The 24,882-nt window shown below is 34.8% G+C and overlaps 1 long non-coding RNA gene across 3 annotated transcripts in view; it reads left to right on the plus strand.

Moving 5' to 3' along the window:
* The window catches only part of LOC118930950 (uncharacterized), a 382,945-nt gene that overhangs the window by 345,546 nt on the left and 12,517 nt on the right, over positions 1 to 24,882 (plus strand). For all 3 annotated transcript variants that reach the window (XR_008997854.1, XR_005032218.2, XR_008997855.1), the window contains one exon: positions 22,461 to 22,593. This is a non-coding gene — a long non-coding RNA (uncharacterized LOC118930950). The remainder of the gene's footprint in view (positions 1 to 22,460; positions 22,594 to 24,882) is intronic.

Genomic DNA, 24,882 nt, shown 5'->3' on the forward strand with positions numbered 1-24,882 from the left:
TTAGTTGATCTCTTTGCTGATCCATATTTCCAAAAGTAAATATAATGCTGGTTAAATAAGTTTCCTTAGTTTTACTAAAAATTTTACAATGTAGTAAATATTATATGATAACTGGAAAATTGCAAGTTCCTTTTTTATTGAGGTATAATTGACATATAACATTTTATTATTTTCAGGTGTACAGCATAATGATTTGGTATTCAGGTCTTTCGTCAAAATGAGCACCACACCAAGTCTTGAAACTTTTTATTAATTTAATGAATTAAACCATATGATGTATTTTTCCACTTACAGACACAAAATTAAATAAATAAATACAAGTTGTAAAGGAACAACAAGGAAGATGATTTGCATCAGTTTAGTGCAGTGATAATGCTTCATTTTCCAGTCTCCCATGTGACTTGACTTCACCCTGTCCCTGGTCAGCTGAGGCTGTTGCCATAGGTCTTTCTCTTCTGAGTGTCCAGGCTGCTGGCCTGTTAGTTTTCTAACTTTAAGTTGTCCTCAATGCCCATTCTGCTTGCTGGCCACTCAGGCTTTGACTGGAGGCTCATCTTTTGTTTGTCACGCAGAACATGCTGACAGATGTGTTCACTGGGCATTTGAGCCATCACACTTACAGTCTCTTTTTTTCCTGAAGCTGATGAAATTACCAAAACAGTTCTATGCTCCTCTGAAGAACAAAGGGAAGGCAAACCCGAAAGGTGGATCAAACAGAACCACTATGGAAGATGTCTGAGAGCTTTAACAGAGCGTAAGAGCAATGGTGTCAGTGGCTTTGGGGGGCCATGTTCTCTCATGGAGAGATTTGAATGAGGACAGTTAACTTAAAGCCTGTGTACTGTGTCTTCTATAACTAATTTTTACACTAGTTCTGCATCTTATGCCAGATTAGCTATTGCTATTGTGCAGAAAAGTCAATTGAATTTTTGGAGCTTTCCTGGGACAGGTTTCCTGAGGTCATGAAAATATGAATATAGCAAGAAGAATGACTTGTTACCAAATATTTATTGAGCTGTTATTATGTAAAGGAGACTTATTTAAAGGGTAAATATTTATGAAAGGCACAGTCCCTGTCCAGGGGATCTTGTGTACAATTGTTGTTGGAACTGGTGTGGGGTCTTCTATGGCTGAAAGAAGTCAAGGGTATGTATAATCCAATTTAAGAGTATTTTTCCAGTCATTAATAGAATATTACATCTAAAAGGGCCTTTAGAAATTGTCTACTCCTCCCATATTAGTCTATGAATATGATAACTGAAATTTTGACTTGCCCACAATGACCCAGAAATTTAGCAGAAAGTCAGATATGAGCATTCCTCTAAGTTGAATTTTTTTAATGTATGACATTTATACTGATTTAAGTAAGTCACATGCAATTCAATTTTGCTCGTATTAGTTTAGTACTTACTATTAATTGTTTTAATTCTAATGTAGTTAATATGGCTTTCTTTGTGTTGTATTAAGCTACAGGAGAGAGGGCAAAGGAAACACTTGTATGTTCTGCACTTCAATTGTTTCATTTTCTATTAGTACTAATGTAGAACTTTTCATTATGTAAGTAATAGATGTTAATTGAGTAAAACTAGAAAATACAGATAATGAAAAAGTAAATTAAGTTAAAATCCAATACCCCAGAATCACTATATATATATAATACTATTTATATGTATATAAATGTTTTACATATATATAAATATAAATAAAAATATATAAATTCTTTGCATTAAAAAAATGGGACCACATTTTTCCTACTATTTTATACTTCATTCTTTTCACATAACTATAACAAGGGCATTTTCCATATGACTACATATATTTAGACTATCACTTTTATTGGGATTGCAAAATAGTCTGTTTTATTCATCTTACATTTTTGGGCTTTTTAATAATTGTGAATTTTTGGACAATTTGAGAACAAGTTTTCTCTGTTGTAAATATTCTGCAATGAAGATCCATATAATTACATATTTATACGTAATTATTTCCTGTACATTTTCAGAAGGAGAGTTCCTGTATTAAAGGACATACATGCAAGGCTTGTGATATAGAGCAGGCCCACCACCAACACTTACTTTCTATTCCTGATTGAAAAATTTATGAAGTTTATTTAGTGCTGCGGCTCTAAAATCTGGGTCAATTGGTCAATAATAAAAACAAAAAAGAAACCCTAACTCTCCGCCAAGAAATAGAGCCACAATGGCTTGGCCTCCACAAACCAGGGCTTTCATTTCCTGATTATGTGTCAAGTAGGAGGTAGCAATCAGACATAGATGATAAGTGTTGGAGACAGATGTCTCCTCATTTCCATGCTTCAAAGGCAAGTGGATGATGATACTAAATTTAACAGTGGCATCAGGATGTGGCTTTTGTCAAGTCTTCATACCTCCTTACCAGAGAGCTCTGACTCACATTTGCTAAATTTGGGATATAAAACAGATATGTGTTCTAGAAGAACTTGGAGGTTTTCAAATGTCAGTTAGAGAGCAGATATTGTTACCTCCTTGAGGACATTGTGATTCTCCTACTTCTTGATTGAATTTGCTTTCTGTGTATAATTACATACAAATATGAGATTAAGTAATAGTTATTAGTTTTTGTTTGGTTTACTAAAAGCTGCTAGAGTATATACTGAAAATATTAAATTCAATGAGGTTTACAGGCACCCTTTAAAATTAAGAATATACATTCTTATATACAAAGATTTTCAAAGAAAATACACATATATGTTTATTTTTTGCAATTATAACATTTCATATTTTAGTGTTTTATGAAGTACATACTCTGGTTTTCTTGGGTAAGAAATGCTTGTAGCTAGTTTCAAGCATGTTGTTTTGAGATAACAGTGCTTTGTGATAATAGTAGACAATTTCACACATATTTGTGCATAGGAATAACTCCTAGTTCTGTTACTGAAGCAGTCTAAAAATTCAAGGGAAAATAGTATTGCATTTGACTGTTTTATGCTATCTATGATTTGAATTTTTCATATCATAAATTGTTAGAAAGTATCTCCAAAGGTAAGGTTTTTTCAGTTTAATATTTTATCTAAGTAAGTGTTTATGTAAACTTAGATTATATTACAACTCAATTCATAATGTTTTCAGTAAATGTGCAATTATTTTACCATCTTTATCATCTATCTCAAGTGTGTATTTTTTGGAATGAAAAACTTTTCAATTTTTATTTTTGTTTATACATTTTGTTTATTCTGATTAGTGGGTTCTGAGATAGCTCTTGGAAAAGTTGAGATTTTTTTTTATTAAGCTATCACTGTTATACAACCTTAAGGTTTCAAATGACAAACACTGTGGTTACTACATTCACCCATATTATCAAGTCCCCCCCATACCCCATTTGCAGACACTGTCCATCAGCGTAGAAAAAATGCCAGAGTCACTACTTATCTTCTCTGTGCTATACTGTCTTCCCCATGACCCCCACCCCTACACCGTGTGTACCACTCATAATACCTCTTCTCCTACCCTTCTGACCCACCCTCCCCTATTCCTTCCCTTTAGTAACCGCTAGTCCCTTCTTGGAGTCTGTGAGTCTGCTGCTGTTTTGTTCCTTTAGTTTTTGCTTTGTTGTTATACTCCACACATGAGACAAATCATTTGGTACTTCTCTTTCTCCACCTGGCTTATTTCACTGAGCATAATACCTTTTAGCTCCATCCATGTTGTTGCAAATGGTAGGATTTGATTTCTTCTTATGGCTGAATAGTATTACATTGTGTATATGTACCACATCTTCTTTATCCATTCATCTACTGATGGACACGTAGGTTGCTTCCATTTCTTGGCTATTGTAAATAGTGCTGTGATAAAAATAGTAGTGCATATGTCTCTTTGAATCTGAGATCCAGTTTCCTTTGGGGTAAATTCCTAGGAGTTAAATTCCTGGGTAAAATGGTATTTCTATTTTTAGTTTTTTAAGGAACCTCCATATTGCTTTCCACAATGGTTGAACTAGTTTACATTCCTATCAGCAAGGTAGGAGGGTTGCCCTTTCTCTGCATCCTCACCAGCATTTGTTGTTGCTTGTCTTTTAGATGTTGGCCATCCTTACTGGTGTGAGGTGATATCTCATTGTGGTTTTAATTTGCATTTCCCTGATAATTAGCTATGTGGAATATCTTTTCATGTGCCTGTTGGCCATCTGAATTTCTTCTTTGGAGAAGTGTCTGTTCATATTCTCCATCCATTTTTTAATTGGGTTATTTGTTTTTTGGGTGTTGAGGCAGGTGAGCTCTGTATATTTTGGATGTTAACCCTTATCGGAAATGTCATTTACGAATATGTTCTCCCATACTGTAGGATGCCTTTCTGTTTTGCTGATGGTGTTCTTTGCTGTACAGAAGCTTTTTAGCTTGATGTAGTCCCATTTGTTCATTTTGCTTTTGTTTCTCTTGCCCAAGGAGATGTGTTCAGGAAAAAGTTGCTCATGTTTATAGTCAAGAGATTTTTGCCTATGTTTTCTTTTAAGAGTTTTATGGTTTCATGACTTACATTCAGGCCTTTAATCCATTTCAAATTTACTTTTGTGTATGGAGTTAGACAATAATCCAGTTTCATTTTCTTACATGTAGCTGTCCAGTTTTGCCAACACCAGTTGTTGAAGAGGCTGTCATTTCCCTATTGTATATCCGTGGCTCCTTTATCGTACATTAATTGACTATATGTGCTTGGGTTTATATCTCGCTCTCTAGTCTGTTCCATTGATCTATGGGTCTGTTCCTGTGCCAGTACCAAATTGTCTTGATTACTGTGGCTTTGTAGTAGACCTTGAAGTTGGAGAGTGTAATTCTCTCAGCTTTATTCTTTCTTCTCAGGATTGCTTTGGCTATTCGGGCTCTTTTGTGGTTCCATATGAATTTTAGAACTATTTTCTCTACTGTGTTGAAGAATGCTGTTGGTATTTTGATAGGGATTGCTTTGAATCTGTAGATTGCTTTAGGCAGGATGGTCATTTTGACAATATTAATTATTCCTATCCATGAGCATGGGATATATTTCCATTTATTGGTGTCTGCTTTAATTTCTCTCATGAGTGTCTGGGCTGTTGCTAATGAAGTAAAGTCATGTTTTAAAACCTCTTCTTTCCCCTTCAATTTTGAACTTTCCAAACTCTAGCACTGAAGGTTGCTATTTCAGTAATTGATGGTACTATATGGCTTGAGAATTTTAGTAGGGTCTTTACTCACCTGATCTAGAAATACAGGATAAGGCCACTGCCTTTTTAATCTGGAAAGGACTCTAGGGATCAATTATTTGGTAAGGCCATTATAAGACTTCTGTGCTTCTCACAAAAGTTTCCAATTAAAAACTGTTGTGAAAATGAGAGGGGTCAAAAATCTTTCATCCCAGAGTAGGGCTGAAAATACCATGTTACTATTATTATCAATATTAAAAATACTATTATATTGTCTGTATAGGATTGCCAGCTAATGTGGTTACTTGGTCATTGCATTTTATATAAGGTAATAATGACTATTGTAAGTTATATTCTTTGTCCTTTATTACTTGACACATTTGTTTTCAAATGAAATCTGACTTAGCCAATTCTAGTCGAGCAATGCCTAAATTGTAATATTTTACAGTATTGCATACAGCTTTCTACTGTCATGATCTAGAATGTAATGCTGAATGTTTCTGAAATGCAACCCATGGAGAAACATGTTGATGTTTTCAGGAAGATGTCATCAGAGACCAGGCCAGATTAACCAACACAATAATTTCCTACCAAATGCAAACATCCCTAACCTAAAAGAAAGATCTGCTTCATAATGTTATAAGCATATCCTTCCCTGGAGCAGTATTGATAATTAATGCCATATATTCATGGTGAGAGAAATATTTGAGTTTGGTCATAAATGTTCTCATGCATTTTAAATGTCAATAAAATGAATACCTTTATTATTTCAGAATAACTTGTTCCCAGACACTGCTACTTTGCAGGGGATGATGACTGCCTTGGTGCATAATGAAGTCTTACGGGAACATGCCATAAGACTTTGTAAGATTTGTAAGACACACCCATAGCTCTGAATTAGTGTGGCAAGAGCAGTATATATATATATGCACAAGAATATGCTTGAGGAAATCCAACCCCTGTCCTTGCTTCCACTTACATTCTTATTAACCAGTCTAGGTAAGTATCTTAATCTCAGTTAGAAAAAACTCTTTTAAAAAGACAATGCTCCTCTTTCTTTGACTTTCAAGGCCAAGTGCTCTGTTCATGATCACACCTGCTTTCTAGACACAGTTTTTGTTTGATTTTTAGACAATCTCCAAAAGTTTGACTCCTGTGGGCAATTTTGTCTCACATTCAGAGAGAAGGACTTGTCTGTATTCATTTTCCATGGCACATTGAAAGCATGTGAAGCTGACACATAGTAATGGGGAAGAGCAGTTAGTTCATGTGATGGGAAGAAATGTCAAATGAATACAAAATTAAACAGGACTTCCCATTTCAGTTCCAACATATAAGGAGCTTGGAAGTTGTCACTTCTGTCCTTATAAATAATGAAGCTGAACACACTTAAAATCTATGACTTTTCCTTCACTCATCAGAGAAGAGAGGTTGCAGGGTAAGCTTCTCACCCAAATTTCAATGAGAAGGGTAAATCCAGAGGCACAGCTGAAGTATACTTACTTCAGATTAATTAATTCAGTGGAATCTGCTGGTGCCATAATCTGGTAGGGACCCTTAAATGAGAATGTTAAAGAAATGCTGAAACTTGAGTATGGACTCACCTGAGAACGAGAACCTCATGGAGGTTGCAGTTTTATGGGCCCTTTTAAGATTTAAGATCCAGGAACCCCACCAGTTCTCACAATGAAGATCCAAGAAAGATCCACTGTGGCTTTGGTATGGAGAGGGGAAGAGCAGTCACTGTAAAATATTCCCAGGAGTTCTCCATAATAAAGGCACATGCTTGATGAGTAAGATTTCAACAGAGCTTTATCTTAGCTGGCGGAAGGGCATTCTCACTCCAGCTAGCCTTCTGGTTTTACCTAAGGGGCAAGAAGTTATATTATGGTGAAGCATTGGTGAGGGTCACAGCCCAGGGACTCAGGTTTAAACTGAGATTTAATCTTAACATTGCAGAATGCTTCCCTTCTCCCACACTGTACCACCACACCAACAGGACTCCAATGTAATGATAGTGGGTTATAATGGAAAGAGCTGTAAAATGCAGACTGTCTCTGAAGAAGAGTACTTAGGGAAGCACAAAATCAACAGGGAAGAAAAAAACAAGAACACTGGAGGATACTGAATCCTCTGGGTCCTACCTACATTTACGGCAAACATTAGTACATGTCTGGCTTTCCAAAAAAAAAAAAAATGCAGAGTATGCCAAAAAGCAAGAAAAACAGTCTGAGGAGACAAAGCACAAATCAGAATCAAACTTGGATATGACACAGATGTTAGAATTATCCAAATTTAAAATAACTATGATTAATAAGGTAAAACCCTAAAGGAAACACTAGACAATATGCAATAACAGATGAGTAATGTAAGTGAAGAGATGGAAGCTATAAGGAAGAATTAGAAGGAAACACCAGAAATCAAAGAGAGAAATGAAGAGGGTCTTGGATGTGCTCATCAGTACACTGGGCATGCCTAAGGACAGAGCTAGTGAAATTGAAGATAGGTCAACAGAAACTTACCAAATTGAAAAGTAAAGGAAAAAAATAATTTAAAAAACTTGCAGCACATCCAAGAACTGTAAGACAACTGCAAAAAATGTAATATGTATAATTAAAATACCAGGAGAAGACAGAAAGAGAGCAAAGGAAATATATGGAGTAAAAATGGCTGAGAACTTTCCAAAACTAATCACAGACACTAAACCACAGATCCAGGAAGCTCAGAGAACACTAAGAAAGATAAATCACCCCATTAAAAAAAAAAAACCCCAACAACCAAGAAATTAGACCTATGAATATCATTCAAGCTACAGAAAATAGAAACAGAGAAAATCTTGTAAGAAGCCACAGAAAAAAATAGCCCTTATATAGATGAACAAGGATAAAAATTATAGTGGTCTTCTTATCAGAAACCATGTAAGTAATAAGAGAATGGAGGGAAATAGTTAACATTTTGACAGAAAAAACACCAATATAGAGTTCTACGTTACAAATAGGTCAGAAGTTCTATATTACTAATACAGGTCAGAAATTCAGATCTGCATGAAGAAAGGTGGGGAAGTAATAAATCAAAGTAAAATGAACTCGTTATTTTACTTGTTTTTAATTGCACTAAAAGTTAACTTTAAAGCAATAATAATAATAATATACAATGCATTTGGTTATTATAGCACATGGACAGATGAAATGAATGAAAAAGTAAATGAAGGGGGGAGGAAGTGGGAATACTTTAAGATAGCTGCGCTAAATATACATGAAGCAGTATAGAGTTACTTGAAGGTAGACTTATACTGGTTAAAAAAATGCATATTTGATTTGCTAACTCAGCTACTAAAAATGTTTTTAAAGTAAGTGTAATTGAGATGCTAAGAGTGGAATACAAAAAATGGTCACTTGTAACTGGAGAAGTTAGCAAAAGGGGGAAACAAGGGAAAAAAGAGCAAATGCAATAATTAGAACAGTTAATCATGGTAAATATTACTTTAACTGTATTAATAATCACTCTAAATGCTTATATACATCTGTTAAAAAGAAATTATCAATGAATTAAAAAATATGGAATTGTATCAGTAAGATAATGGTAGCTGCTGTAACAAATAGTCTTTACAACTTCAATAGTTTAACACAAGTTTTCTTCTTGTTCGCATAAAAGGTGATCAGGTCTCCCTGGGTAAGTAGTTTCAGTGACCCAGGTCTTTTACACAGTGTAAGGGGCCAAGGTCTTCCTATCTCATGGCTTTGTCTTCCCTAGTATGTCATAAATTCTGCATCCACGTGGTTCAAAGGGGAAAGAGAGAGCGAAGGGTAGGAATTTATAGATGTATAATTAATAAATTTTTCTCCATAACATCTTTGAGAATAACAACTTAAATAAAATGATATTTATAACTTTTAAAAGGAAGATATAAACCAGTAAGCCCTAGAGAAAAATATTCTTATGAACATCAATTCAGGGCACTCTGTTACATAAAGTCTAAGTCAAAAAATGAAAAATTAACATTTTGGATAAATTTCTCAAAGGAAACTTGAGATTTAAAATTATGTGAAAAAAAAACTTGAATCATGTTTAAAAAAAAATAGCCAATCTCTGGAAACCAGCTTTCATAATTTTTTTTTTAAATTTTGGCAAAAAAAGTTTTAAGTGTTAAAAAATGGTCCAATCTGGTGAATGTCTGTCTAAATCTAACTGGTTTAAATGCAAAATACTGGTCTAAAATACTTACTTTTGACCTATTTATGACACTGTTTCCATTCGGTTTCCACATATTTCCATGTAAATGGTCTGGCAGGTAATTAAACTCATATGTCCAAGATTTAAAAACAATGCAAAATGCAAGGGTCTCCACTAAAAGAACTTCCAATATTGTAAAGAGAGAATAAAGATAATGCAATCAGTTTATTAAATATCAGGAAAGAAGAAGAAAACAAAAGACACAACACAAAATGGTAGAGGAATCTAAATAAATAAAAACATCTCAATATATGCAAATTGATTAAACATAGGAACAGTTAAAGCACAGAGATTTTCTTTTTTTTTAAAAATTTATAAGAAAGAGAGCAAAACAATAACACCAAAAGGTTAAAAGGAAGTAAATGGAAAAATATATTAGACAAATGCTATGTTAATATCACACCAAGTTAGACTTGAACTCAAAAAGTTTATTAAAGATAGGATCATTTTATAGTGAAATGTCAATGAAATCTGCTATTACCCCAGAATGTGTTGCAGTTTGAACCTATGTGTAACTAACAATATATCTTCAAACATGAAGCAAAAATTGAAATTATCTCAAGAAGAAATTAACAAATTCATATTGAAGATTTAAACACAACTGTGAAGTATTAGTATCAAGCATATACATTTTATTCCATATACAAATTGAATAACAACATGTTTTGTCTAGTGTATGTATACAAAATCTTTCACCCAACAATTACAGAATAAAGAGATTATTTTCAAACATTCTTGAAACCTATACAAAAATATACCATGCCACAAAGCCAATTGTGACAAATATCAGTGAATCAGTGTGATATTGTCTGATCAGAGGCAATAAAGTTATACAAAAATATGTGTTGAATATATGAATAAAACTCATATAGTTTGCATTTTAAAGCAACACTATCCAAAGTCATGGATTTCATAGTAATGATGTTTGGATGATGGTGATATTGACAGCCAATTTTAATACAGTGCTTATCATGGATCATGTATGGTACCATGCATATTATATATGTCACAAAACCCTTGTGGCTTTTACAGTGGTTAAATAGTGGTTCTGTTCTTTTATTATTTTGCTGATGAGGAAAGTAAAGCACAGATCCAGTGAACGATGGAGCATACATGGAAAGCCCAGACAATTTGACTTCAGATACTGTTCTCTAAACCACAATGTCAAGAAATCAATGTAAAAGTTAGAATTAAGCAGCAATGAGATACTAATATCAAAACTTGTGGAAGGCAGTTAAAATGGCTTGTAAGGAACATTATCTTAAATTCACATAACAGACACCCTGAAAATCAATATTCTCTGAGTTTAGTACCAAAAGTTCAAAATAGAAAAGCGAATTCAGAAAGTAAACTCAGGATATAAACTCAGGAGATAAAGAACTTAGAACAAAAATTAATGTAAAACAAATATAGACCTATTCTTTAGAAAGAAGTTTCTCTGACAAAATTATTTTTAAAAAGATGAGAAAAATGTTATGAATCAAAAAGGAACATGGCTAGATGTAGAACAAAAATGTTACAAATGAATGGTAAATTCTATAAACTTTTATGCCAATATTTGCATGAACTGGCCAATTTTCTAGAAAACAGAATATATTACCTAAATTGACAGAAGAAGAAATAAAAAAAAAACCTAATTAATTTAAAACCAGTATAGTCAATAGGTAGTCAAGCATCTACCCACAAAATGAGCACAAAACCAGGTAATTTTAAGTACAAGTTTTACTTAATCTTCAAAGGATACATAACGTTATTTTGGCCTCACTTTCAAACTTAAGGAATGGGAGAGTTCCAAACTCTGAAGTCAGAGAGAGAGAGAGAGCACAAGGAAGAAGTACAATATGGGCCAATCTCTTTTAAAAGCATAGGTATAAAAACTCTAAATAAAGCATTAGCACAAATAAATATGTATTTCTATGAAATACATAACATTTAATTGTCAAGGATGCAAATGAGTGTTTTATACATGACACACTTAAATTGTTTTCAGTAACAAAGTTGCATAATGATGAAAACATTGCCAAACATCTGTTTTCAAAACTTTGTCTTGATAGCAAGATATATTTTCTGAACCAGTTATTTTCTCACTTCCTATTAAAAATACCTCTTTTACATTGGGAAATGCTAAGGTGCGTGTGTGTTTAAATATTGCTGAGCAGGCATTTTTGATCATAGAAAAGTTAGAAATCTTGAACAGTTGTGTTTTTTTTTTAAGAGAAAAACATGCAACTCATTTTCAAATTTTCCAACTTTTTAAAGAATTTTACAATAAGACAACCAGTCTCTCTATGCTGCTTAGGACTTCCATGTCACCTTCTCATTTCAGTAAAAATTGTAAATATTTTTTTCTACTCAATGTGATATAATCCCAAAATTTACTATAGTGTAATCCTTAAATCCCTCTCACCTATAGGTTTATAATAGAACCAGTCTCAATCTGTATATTCAATATTAATAGACTTTGTTGCTTAATTTTTTTAAGTTAATAAAATGAATTCAAAAGGACCATCTTGTGTATTTCCTGGAATGCAGACACTCTATGGGAAACTACTGCTTTGGTGAAAGAGGGTGGTCAGGAATCTCTCCACATGGGGTATGGTCCAGAATGTCTGGCTGTCAAGTGAGGTTTTAGGACCCAAAGGTGAGAGCAAAATATTCTATCTCAATTTTGAAGACTCATGATTAAGCCAGAAAGGTCAGCACTGTCTTTATCTATACCAACTGGGTGTTAAATTTTGAGGCTTTTCTCAAACTCGAAATGTTTCTGGACACAGAAATGTATTATGTTAATCCCAACTAATTTAAATGCCAATGATACATTCATTATGAAATGTATAATATACAGCACTAATCAGAGCCATGCTTTAAATGGCAAGGCAGAAACACTACTTAGAGAAATTGCCTTATTCAGGTTTCTAAGATCTAGCTCTGCTCATCAGAGCACTTTATATATGCTAATAGAAATTTCAACTCCCCTAACATCAAACCCCTCAAAGGACTTTTTAAAAGAAACATCTTTTACTATTTTAACAGTGGAGCTGGACTCCCTGAAAGTGAGTAATACGTTAGAATGCTAGTTACTTTTATTTGTATTCATTAGTGCTGGTATTGCAAACAATTTGTCCTCCTGCAAGAAGTGAAGAGACTGAAGTCCTTCGGTAACCCCTCTCATTAGTTCTTTGTGCAAACAAACTCTAGTTTGGTATAAAGCAAGATAACCTAATGAATGTTTTGTAGAGGATGTGCAGCTACTTTGTTTACCAGTTAAGTTTTATCAAATAAAATGGACTAAGAGAAGCCAAGAAAAGTTTGTGGCTCTATAAATCTCAAGCTATATTTTGAACATTCCTGAAACACCCCATCTCCAGACTCCAGCCTCGAATAGATTTATAAGAGTCAAAGGTCACAGTTCTTGCAAACAGAGGAAACAGCACATAGAATTTTTGTTTATTGTTTTTTCTCTTAAAAAAATCAAATATGGCCATCGAAGACATAAAATACCAATACTCAACTACTGGTAGCAGAAGTAGGGCCTTTGGGTGTTTTTGTCTTCTTGGTTACCATGTGTAACAAAAACAGATGTAGACTAATTTTCAGGTTTCCTCTCTTGTGCTTTAGCCAAGGTTTTAATACATTTGTTTTAAATAATAGAGGAATTCCGTGAAACATCTGTATGGAGAAGGCAAATCGATTCAGTTGCTCATGAAATTAAGAACATGGATCAGATGATATGTGGTTTGGGAGAGCAGAGAGATTGCTCTGACTTCAGGCTGGAGGACATCAGTTGCAGTTCTAAGATTTCTATTTATTAGGTGTTGGAACTTTGGACAAGTTTGTGAAGGCTTTTAATATCCCTCATCTATAAAATAGTGATATCCTCTCTGTCTCCTAGTGTTGCTGAGAGAATTATGAGAAATTTCTAAAAAGGAAAGTTTCTTTTCGATTCTGTTTATTTTTGTTCTTAAAGTTAAAGAATAATATGTATTTAATGTCTCACAAAGATACTTTGTTGCTGTGAGTTCTTCCATTCCCAGATTTGCTTACCCAAATCTCTGCTTTGGGATAGCTTCCTTGCTCCGGCTTAGGGAGATAGGAAAGCCTGGGACACTGGCAAAAAAATGACCTACTCTTGTTCTGTTAGCAATATGTATCAGAATTAATCTTCTATTTCCTCTAAGTTTCATTTTAGAAGACCCCATTCCAGTGGCAGCAGTGACTTTCTATGTTTTTATTTGATGGATATATTTTTAGTGCCATTGCACTGCTACTAAGCATTTAGCTTTTCAAATGGATAAAAGTGAGAAGTGAAAACATCTCGATTCCTTACCCATAATGAATATAAATGGTTGAACGTCTCTAGATTCTTAAAAGTATGCATTTTGCTTTTAACTTTATATTCTAAATCCACTGGGCAAGTAACCTGTCTGATTTTTCCTAGTAAGTCACTGTTAGGTAGATTGGGAATAATATTTACATACAACTATGTTTTTCCTGTATTTCAGGAAGAGTAGTTGACTGTCCACTCACATTGCTAAACTCTTTTTAAAATTCAGAGTTTTAGTATGTGCCAAAGCTTCTGTCTAGAGTTAATACAACTTTTGTTCACAGATGATTCTTACCAAAATGTCTACTTTAGTTTTAGTCTCCCATTGCCTCTTCCTCTTTCTAAGCTATGCTTATAAAAAACCTTGTTATTACTAGACTTAATTAGGAAACTCAAAGTGCCTTTAGTCTATTTACTTTGGGTTCTAGTTGACTGCCAACAAGCCTGGGAGATGGAGGTTTGGAAAGATGGCTCTGATTGCAGGCTGTCCCAGGCTGCAAACATCCTGCTCACCAGAGAGATATGAACTGCTCTGGGACTGAGGTCCTTGTGCAGATTTCTAAGACTGCAGCCAAATGCTAAAAACAGTGAGTGAGTCCTAGCATGACATCGATCTTCCTGAACTAGAAGTTTCCCAGGGTTAGACAGGCCCTTTGTGCTGATAGACAGAGGATGCTGTCCACTGGTGATCCATTTTGCTAAGATTATCTCCTATACTGTTTTGGTGAGACCATTTTCCAGGGTCAGTTCCATCCTGACTGCAGGTTGCCTCAGATGGTATTGTTTCTTGCCCTTCATCTTCTCAATAACATCTTTTTTTTTTTTAAATTAAGGTATGATTGAAAGTTTCACACTCTTACAAAGGGTTCACATGAAAAAACAATGTGGTTACTACATTTACCCATATTGTCAAATCCCCACCCATAGTCCAATGCAGTCACTGTTCATCACTGTAATAAGATGCCACAGATCCACTATGTGCCTTCTCTGGGCTACACTGTTCTTCATGTGATCCCCCACACCATGTGTGCTAAACATAATACCCCCTCAAACCCTTCTCCCTCCTTCCCCACCCACCTTCCCACACCCCTCCCCTTTGGTAACCACTAGTTCATTCTTGAAGTCTCTGAGTCTGCTGCTGTTTTGTTCCTTCAGTTTTGCTTTGTTGTTATACTCCACAAATGAGGGAAATCATTTGGCATTTGTCTTTCCCTACCTGGCTTATTTCACTGAGCATAATGTCCTACAGCTCCATCCATGTTGTTGCAAATGGTAAGATTTGTTTCTTTCTTATGACTGAATAGTATTCCATCGTGTATATATACCACATCTTCTTTACCATTCATCTACTGATGGACACTTAAGTTGCTTCCATATCTTTGCTACTGTAAAAAGTGCTGCGATAAACATAGGGGTGCATATGTCTTTTTGAATCTGAGAAGTTGTATTCTTTGGGTAAATTCCAAGGAGTGGGATTCCCAGGTCAAATGGTATTTCTATTTTTAGTTTTTTGAGGAACCTCCATATTGCTTTCCACAATGGTTGAACTAGCTTACATTCCCACCAGCAGTGTAGGAGGGTTCCCCTTTCTCCGCATCCTTGCCAGCATTTGTTGTTCTTAGTCTTTTCGATGCTGGCCATCTTTACTGGTGTGAGGTGATATCTCATTGTGGTTTTAATTTGCATTTCCCTGATGATTAGTGATGTGGAGCATCTTTTCATGTGTCTTTTGGCCATCTGAATTTTTTCTTTGGAGAACTGTCTCTTCATATCCTCTGCCCATTTTTTAATCAGGTTATTTGCTTTTTGGGTGTTGAGGCTTGTAAGTTCTTTATATATTTTGGATGTTAACCCCTTGTTGGATATGTCATTTCCAAATATATTCTCCCATACTGTAGGATGCCTTTTTGTTCTGTTGATTGTGTCCTTTGCTGTACAGAAACTTTTTAGTTTGATGTAGTCCATGAGTTCATTTTTGCTTTTGTTTCCCTTCCTCGAGGAGATGCGTTCAGGAAGGAGTTGCTCATGCTTATATTCAGATGTTTGCCTATGTTGTCTTCTAAGAGTTTTATGGTTTCATGACTTACATTCAAGTCTTTGATCCATTTTGAGTTTACTTTTGTGTATGGGGTTAAACAATAATCCAGTTTCATTCTCTTACATGTACCTGTCCAGTTTTGCCAACACCAGCTGTTGAAGAGGCTGTCATTTCCCCATTGTATATCCATTGCTTCTTTATTGTATATTAATTGACCATATATGTTTGGGTTTAATCAGGGCTCTCTAGTCTATTCCATTGGTCTATTGTTCTGTTCTTGTGCCAGTACCAAATTGTCTTGATTACTGTGGTTTTGTAGTAGAGCTTGAAATTGGGGAGTGTAATCCTGCCAGCTTTAAACTTCCTTCTCAGGATTGCTTTGGTTATTTGAGGTCTTTTGTGGTTCCACATGAATTTTAGAATGATTTTCTTTTGTTCATTGAAGAATGCTGTTGGTATTTTGATAGGAATTGAATTAAATCTATAGATTACTTTAGGCAGGATGGCCATTTTGACAATATTAATTCTTCCTATCCAGTAGCATGGGATGTGTTTCCATTTATTGGTGTCTTCTTTAATTTCTCTTAAGAGTGTCTTGTAGTTTTCAGGGCATTAGGTCTTTCACTTCCTTGGTAGGTTTATTCCTAGGTATTTTATTCTTTTTGATGTAATTGTGAATGGAATTGTTTTCCTGATTTTTCTCTCTGCTAGTTCATTGTTAGTGTATAGGAATGCCACAGATTTCTGTGTATTAATTTTGTATCCTGCAACTTTGCTGAATTCCGATATTAGTTCTAGTAATTTTGGAGTGGATTCCTTAGGGTTTTTTATGTACAATAGCATGTCATCTGCAAACAGGGACAGTTTAACTTCTTCCTTACCAATCTGGATGCCTTTTATTCCTTTGTGTTGTCTGATTACCATGGCTAGGACCTCCAGTACTACGTTGAATAGAGGTGGGGAAAGTGGGCATCCTTGCCTTGTTCCCGATCTTAAAGGAAAAGCTTTCAGCTTCTCGCTGTTAAGTATAATATTGGCTGTGGATTTGTCATATATGGCCTTTATTATGCTGAGGTACTTGCCCTCTATATCCATTTTGTTGAGAGTTTTTATCATGAATGGGTGTTGAATTTTGTCGAATGCTTTTTCAGCATCTATGGAGATGATCATGTGGTTTTTCTTCTTTTTGTTGATGTGGTGGATGATGTTGATGGATTTTTTAATGTTGTACCATCCTTGCATCCCTGGAATAAATCTCACTTGATCATGATGGATGATCTTTTTGATGTATTTTTGAATTCGGTTTGCTAATATTTTGTTGAGTATTTTCAATAACATCTTAAGATACATCAATGCATTTTGATTTCTCCAATTCAAGTAATAAAAATTAATATGCTTACGTAACATTGGGTCTAGCACCTACAATGGCACCAGCCATCACCATATCCCCTTAAGGCATTAAGAAAATGCATGTTAATTTTGGAAAAAGTCCTAAATTTCTCAAAATTAGAAATCTTTACAAAAATGAGGAACCTACAGAGGTGAGGACCATTTTGTTTCCACAAAACCACCAGTTGTTGGTAAGATACCTTGATGCCAGAGAAGACTTCCTAAAACAAGGGTTCATCACCCAAAGGCCAGAGGTAGTTCTGACTGGTGAGGATTAACTTTTGGACTCAAAGGGTGTGCCACAACACCAAGGGAATTCTCCTTTCTGACCAAGAGACCAGCTCTTTAAGGTGGTCTACAACAATTTTCATTTTATGTGCCAAAGAATACAAAGTTGAATAAGAAAGGGGCCTTGTTTTTAAATAATTTTAAATAGTTGTGTGGAGGCAGCAAGGCATTAATTTTTCCCTTGGAAATTCCTTCTGGATATGCAAATAGTCGTGACAGTGGTGGAACGTGTGAGGCAATTTTTTCCACCATTTGGATAATTTTAGTTGTGGGGGCAGGCAGCCATATATTTGGCTATATTGCTATAGTCTGTATAAAAAAGGATGTTCATTCAGGGAAGGAAAACATATATATATATATATATATTTTTGTCCCATGTCATCTTTCTAGGTCCAGGAAGTATTTCGATTTTAGTATGAATTCCTCGTCAATCTGTGGACTCCATGCTCCCGAAGCTTGGAAACAGCTTTGATACAGCACTCATTACTTAGTATCACAGTTATTTACACTGTGCTTTTTCTTCTGTTAGACTCTGAATTCTTCAGGTATAGAGACCATGTAGAATTTGTCTTTGTTTTATTTTCATAGGTTTCATTATATTGTCAAGTATACGTAATTGAGCTAAATAGCTAAATATTTGTAATAAATAAAAAAGTTTGACTTTATTTCCATCTAGGAAAAATTTATAGAGGAAACTCTAATTTGTTATTTCTTTGAATGTGTGCTTATTGATAACTCACCAGGTGAGGTAACATTATATTTGTCAATCTAATTAGAACTTTCTTAGTAGGGGGGCCAGGGATAGCTTTTGCCTTTTTTAATTTGTAATATAATAATAGTAATGATATTTTATAATGTAGGCATATGCTTTTCTGAAGCTTCCTAAAATCAAGTAACATTCTTGAATTCTTGATTTTGATAATAAAAGATTAATGTGCAAATTCATTTTTGTGTTTTATATTGCAATCTTGTCTTCTTTGGTGGTTTTAGTGAGCATTCAATGTATGAGAGTAATTACTGGTACCAGTAACTGGGTCACTGCTTTGCAGAGATCACTTTATTGATATTATGAGGTAGATGTGGTTTTAATCCTAATTTTATGGGAGAAGAAACTTTGAGAGATTAAATAATTAGCTGGTAATCTGACTGGTAAGCCATCCAGCTGGGAGTCAGCCCAGCCCACTCTTTCTGAACAATGTCCTATTGCATTGCTATCCTCCCTTCGCCGCCATCCATTACGCTCCCCTCTTCGCTCCTCACACTCCCGAGTCTATTGACCTCCAGTGTTATTCTGTCTTGCTGCAGAGCTGATTGAAGGTCTTTGACAACCTGGGTACACATGGGGTGCACCAGAGGTTATCATTACACACCGTGTTTATTGCTTTACTCAGCCAGGAATTTTTGGCAGTTTTCAGGCCCATGGAGGCCTCCTCTCCACACAGGAGCCAGTGTAAGTACACAACAAAGGGACCACACCTGAGGAGGGGTTTCTGTCTGTTTAAGTGACCTTGTTCACAACTCTGGGCCAGCAGTGATCCTTCTCATTAGTCAAACATTAAATTTCCCTTTCTGAAACTTCCTGTAGTCCTGTTTGAAGTTTTTTCCTCCCTGAGTTTTATGGGGTGGTAAAGATTTCAAGCTCTTCAAAGACAAAGCTAATATACGATTTTTAGATGACATTGTCACATAATTACATTTGTGATGCTAATTAGAATTTTCTTTTAAAGAACAAGTTATCATTGCAGTTCCTACCCTACTTGCCAATTATCAAAAGACTAGATAAATTCAGTGCTTAGGCTTCGACCTTCACAATCTAGGTAACAGGATGCTCATCAGGAATTCGATTTCTGATACACGATGAAAGCTGTATGGTATGGCTGAGTTAGTTCAGACTGAACTAAGATCTTTCCTTCCTGGTTCCACTATGGCATTAAGAGCAATCAGTAAATATTTTTGGGTGTCCACTAAGTATGCATGCTTTAAAGAATATAAGAAATGGATGAGAACAAAGAATCTGTTATTAAGAAAGGATTCTAACAAACTCTAGGTCATCAACAGTTTGGAGATCCCTTCTTGCTTTTGTAAACTGAATATGAAAAGATGACAGGAAATAATAGATGGGTGAAATTTGTAATGACTGGTAGTGTTTGAAAGAAGAAAGCTTGAAACATTTTTACTTCGGTGGACCTACAAAAAGCTGAGGGGCCTAACAGAATTGCAAAAATCAAATGTGGAATCTGGATTTCAGTAAACACACTGCAGTACTTAAGAATCTGAGATAATTATTAAAGTTAATCTTAAACTTGCTGACGACAGTTTCTAAGGAGGTTGCTGACATGACTTGGTGCTATGGAAGACAAAGTTGACATGTAATCAAACAAGTTAATTCTACCTGCCAAAACATTAGGAAAGTATGTTTACAGAATAGAAATAATTACTAATGTATATATAAAAATACTTAGTAAATACTAACGTATGTATATAAATACCCACAATGGGTTCTCACAAAGAATGGAAGCAAGCTAAACAATTTTGTAAGTGCCCCTTTAAAAGTACTGGTTAGATATAGATGAAACTGTTTGCCTGCTTCTCTTTCTTATGTATTTAATTTGGATATTTATCTATTCTATTATGTAACTTGATTTTATACTTGACATATGGGAAGGTAGATCAACTTTTCTGTATTACAAGTTTTTTTTGTTAACATTTTCAACCTGTAATTTCAGTTTAGCTGATTTATAATTATATAGATTTACTACTTTATTGCAGTGTTTTGTTTCTAATACAATGTGCTTCTGCATCAAAGGGTGATATGGTGCACAAATGTTGTTAAGCATATAAACTGATGGCATAATTTGCCCTTGACCTTTGCTCTTGGTACTTGGTAGAACACTGAGGAGAGAGCTTTTTTTGCACACTTGGGAGACTACCAAAAACATTAATTTTAAAACTGGACTAGAGTAATTACCATTACATTCATGTTAGAGGTTAACATTTGTGTTATTTCCTCTTATTGCCTGGCTTTACAGAATGTTATGCCCCACTGCTTTTATTAAATCCAGGTAATAGAGGAAATAACAGTGTTATTAACCTCTAACACTGATGAAAAATTAGTCTTAAGTAAAACATGGTTTGAAATCAGAGCAATTGTGTTAGTCCTCTAGCTGGTTCTTCCATGAAACACAGTAAGGCTTTGTGTACTCATTGCATGCATATTTATTATAAAAGTAAAAACAAAGTATAATATGAAATACATCTCCGGGGAAATAGTGATTAGATTTTAGTACAATAGTGATTAGATTTTAGTACATACTGTACCCTTACTAATAAGTGTTATAGGTCTGCATGAAATTGCACAAATAAGTACTACTTTTAAAAAGTACCATTTTTCTATGATTGGAATTCATTTCAAAACAACTACTTTTGCAGAAAAGCACCTAGAAATTTAATATATAATTATTGACACTTTTAAAGTCTCCATTGGGATGCTTCTAAACAAATAGATATTACAGTAGAAAATGTCTCTTTTCCATGCTTGTTTGCATTTAAAAACATTAATTTTTAGAGTGATTTTTGATAATAAAGCAATGAGACATCTTGTGTCTCCAGTTATAAAATATATATACATGGTTTTGTGATATATTTCCATACAAAGTAACTGTCTGGATTTTACTATTTTTAGAGAAGGATGGAAATAGAGACTTAATAAAGTTAAAGTAATAATTTATTGTAGGAAAATGTTCTTTGTGGAAGGGTTGGATATCACAGTCTACTGACTAGTTATTACTCTAAGTGTAGTTTATGTTTGGATTCATAAATATTTTAATTAACATTAAAGCAAAACATCTACTCTATTAGGTAAAGCTTCTATGTATTTACCTAAGTAACTATAAAGAATTTTTTTGGTTGTTTGTTTGATTTTTCAGTATATCTTTCTGCCTAACTTTTATTAGTGAATTACCAAATTATTTGCAGGTAATTTTTCTCCTGTAAGCATACTGTTTCTAAAATACTCAATGTGTTTGTTACCATGATTTTAAAAATAATGAAGTATTTAAGAGATTTCTTTTTAATCTATTATTCTTGGTTTAAATATAGAATTAGCATAACTGATCAGAACAGGTATCATTATTGAGAGATAATATTTTGCTTTATGTATTTATTCAAAGGGTTATGTGGGAGAACATTAATCAATTTGTGGGCTTTTCTGTGAATTGAATGAAACCATGTATGAAAGTGTTTTGTAACTATGAAAATATACAATAATATTATTCTCATGACTTAACAGTGGAAAACATATATAAACATCATAGTAATCATAGCATTTCTGTAGTATATATTTATCTAATAGAAAATAATAAAGAAGAGTAAGTGCTGTAATCCTTAATCTTTAGTTAAATATACATTCCAGCTTCATGAACAGTCCTATGTAAAGGCTCAGCAACCCATTTACCTTTTAAATTAACAACCACTTCAATGGTTAATTGAGTATCTCTAAGCCAATAAATTACCCTTCAACATTACTGACTGGAAGCTTAGTATCCAAAACAAGCTTGCCATTAAGGAACTCATTCTTCAACAAAAGGAAAAGGAGGCATCAAATTTGAGCTGTGGATGTGTTTGCTTCTCTTACTCTAAGCACATTAGTACACTGTGTTTTCTCACTCAGAGAAGCTTTTGTACCCTGAGCATGTGGCTATTTAAATGCCCCAGCGGGGCATCCAGAGGCTGCGAAAAAAGGAAAAATTATTTGGAACAATTTGCATTCGTTCAAGGGCAACGTTAAGCATTTTACAGCTGGTTTATTGCTATTCTTGTGCTGTTTAAGCTGTCTTTCATGTGCAAAGTCCTTTCCTGCTTACCGATCACCAGGAAGCATTCTGTTGTGTGCTGTAGGCCCAAGTTCCTCCAGGGCTCCGGGCCTTTGATCACGGATACCGTTTGCAGTCAGGAGGCTGATGAGATAAGCCTGGGTCCCAACTGAGGAAAGGCCCTTTCCTTTTAATTATTCAACTTTGTTTTCTTGTTTTTTAGTACGGGATATGCACGATTCCAGCGCAGAGTAACAGTGTTCAGGAATTAGAGCACACTTAGAGGTGTAAGAACTTTAAAGGTCAAGAAGATTGGTTAAAGATCTAAACTTCATGAAACCAGGCTCACCATTTCAGTAAGTTAAAGTTTTAAGAGAAATGAGTATGTTATTTTCTTTGTGTACATAACACAAGCAATTTTTGCTTTTCTTACACAGAAGATGTTTAATGCACATCCATTCTTGTGAGCCTGTGTATAATTTTGGAGGCTCAAAGAGGAACCATCAAAGAAAGGAATCATTTATTGTGGGAACAGATTTGAAGAGTGGGGGTGGAGGTGAGATTTAAGGTGCAGACATTAGTCTGTAAGAATTTCAGGATAAATGAGATTTTGGAGTGTTCCCGAGGCTGCGAGTGATCTGGCTCCGCCTGGCTGGAGTGCCGTGTGCTGGGAAGCGCGGTGGCAGTGGGGGTGGGGGACCGTTTACAGAGCTAGACAGGGGTCAGGCCGTGGAGGACATGTGTACTGTGTACACTGAGTTATATCAATATTTTTTCTTTAACCATGTGTAATGACTTTTGCTGCAGGGTTTGCTGTCTGAATTCACAGTTTAAAAAAATTCTTACTTGCCTAACTTTCAAAATAAAGCAGGAGACTTTGGAAGTTGTTCTTGTGTTTGTGTTTAAATATCACCAAGTGTGAGAGCTTACATTCGGGCAGACACAATATTGTGGTTAAATCTGACTAAGATTTATATTACAAAACAAATATTTTTATCTGTATCTTAAGAATGGAGGCAGTCCTCTCAGAAAGGGGTCCTTCTCGGAGAAAGTCCAACTCAGCGGTCTTTGCTCCGGGAGTGTGATTACCCCGCTTTGAGTACCTTGACCTACAGTGTAGTCACTCAGTCTCTCTGCAGTGTCCTAAAATAGGCATTTCATATCTCTGTCTAAATGTAGTAATGGACTTATGCTGACCAGGGAAAAGGATCAGGATTTCACTGAAAAGATGGAGTATACATTTGTGCTAATGTCTGGAAAATCAACATGCTCTTAACGTTTTAAAGGACTGTAAGAGGAACCAATGAAATTTTTGCAATACCCTTTTATGATACATTCTGGTAAAGTCATTTGGCCCTAAGCTTCAAAAGGTTAATTGGATCTCTTGTAATGAGTGACTGACCCAATCACACATGGTTTGGGAATTTATTTATTAATTAAAAAATTGTTATTGTTCAGGCAATAACATTAGAGTACTAAATTCAACTGTTTTATTGAGTGTGATTGTTTTAAATTTGCTAGTTTTATAGCTTCTGAACAGAAAATTATTAAAAATGAGCACTAAAGGCCATTTTAAATTAAAAAAAAAACTACCTGTGTTGCTCAACTATGTTTTTTATCTACATGTCTAGCAAATAGCTTTTATGTAACTTTGAATCTGCTTTGAGAGTTTTGGGACAAGTATAATTGCACTAAATCGGATATTTGCCGTGTACTCGAGGTGGCCACTGAGTGGTAATTTTGTTGGTCAGGGGAGTCACTTCTAATAACAAGGAAGCTGGAAGGAAAGTAGGAGGAGGGGTGGGAAAGGTAAGTCCTGACTCTACCGTGTGATTAAACAACAGAGAAAAGCATTCTGTGGATACAGTTCTGCTTCTCCTTTTTTTCCATTTTTGTCCCCCAGCTTTGCTTTCCTTTTCCCTTGTTCTCCTTTGCTGTAAAAATTTATTTATTGCTTGTTTTAGAGTTCAATAAGCAACACACACACAATTTTACTTAATGGAGTAGCTTATTACCTTTTCTAATGGCTCATTTATGAAGGAAAATTTACTCCAAAGAGGTCCATTATATAGATACATCAGGAATTTGTGATATCTTAGGTGGTGCTTTGCCAAAGAAAAGAAAGATATTAACTATCATTACCACAGTATCTCTACATACTAAACAGGTTCTGCTAAATGAGTGAATCTTCCTAAAAAAAGAAAGGCATGGAGGAATCCTGGAAGTGGCTACTGTATTGGACCCCACCATTGTAAAATAATAATCTACAAGTATTTATTTTGGTTTAATCATCTTGCCTCTTAGATTTCCTCTTCTTTTAGAATGTTCTCTGTCTTAATGGCATTGTATTTGAATTCTCAGATTTTAATATAGTATATTTCTGGGGAGTGGAGAGGTGTGGAGAAGCTCAAAAACTTCTAAGAAGAAGATCTGTGAAAGAGTTATGGGAGAGACTATAGGAAGGTGAGCTCACATTTAGAAGATGAAGAACTTTCCTGCTGGAATTGGTAGGCGTCTCTGACATTTGAGTGAGAGTTTCGTGGAACAATTTATGAAGACACTGCCAGAGATCTAGACCAAAAGGGCTTGAAATACTATAGAGGATAGGAAAACATCATACAAACTTCTGGAATACTGATCCTGTA

The sequence above is a fragment of the Manis pentadactyla genome, chromosome 5 (genome assembly GCF_030020395.1).
Source record: "Manis pentadactyla isolate mManPen7 chromosome 5, mManPen7.hap1, whole genome shotgun sequence".
NCBI lineage: Eukaryota > Metazoa > Chordata > Mammalia > Pholidota > Manidae > Manis > Manis pentadactyla.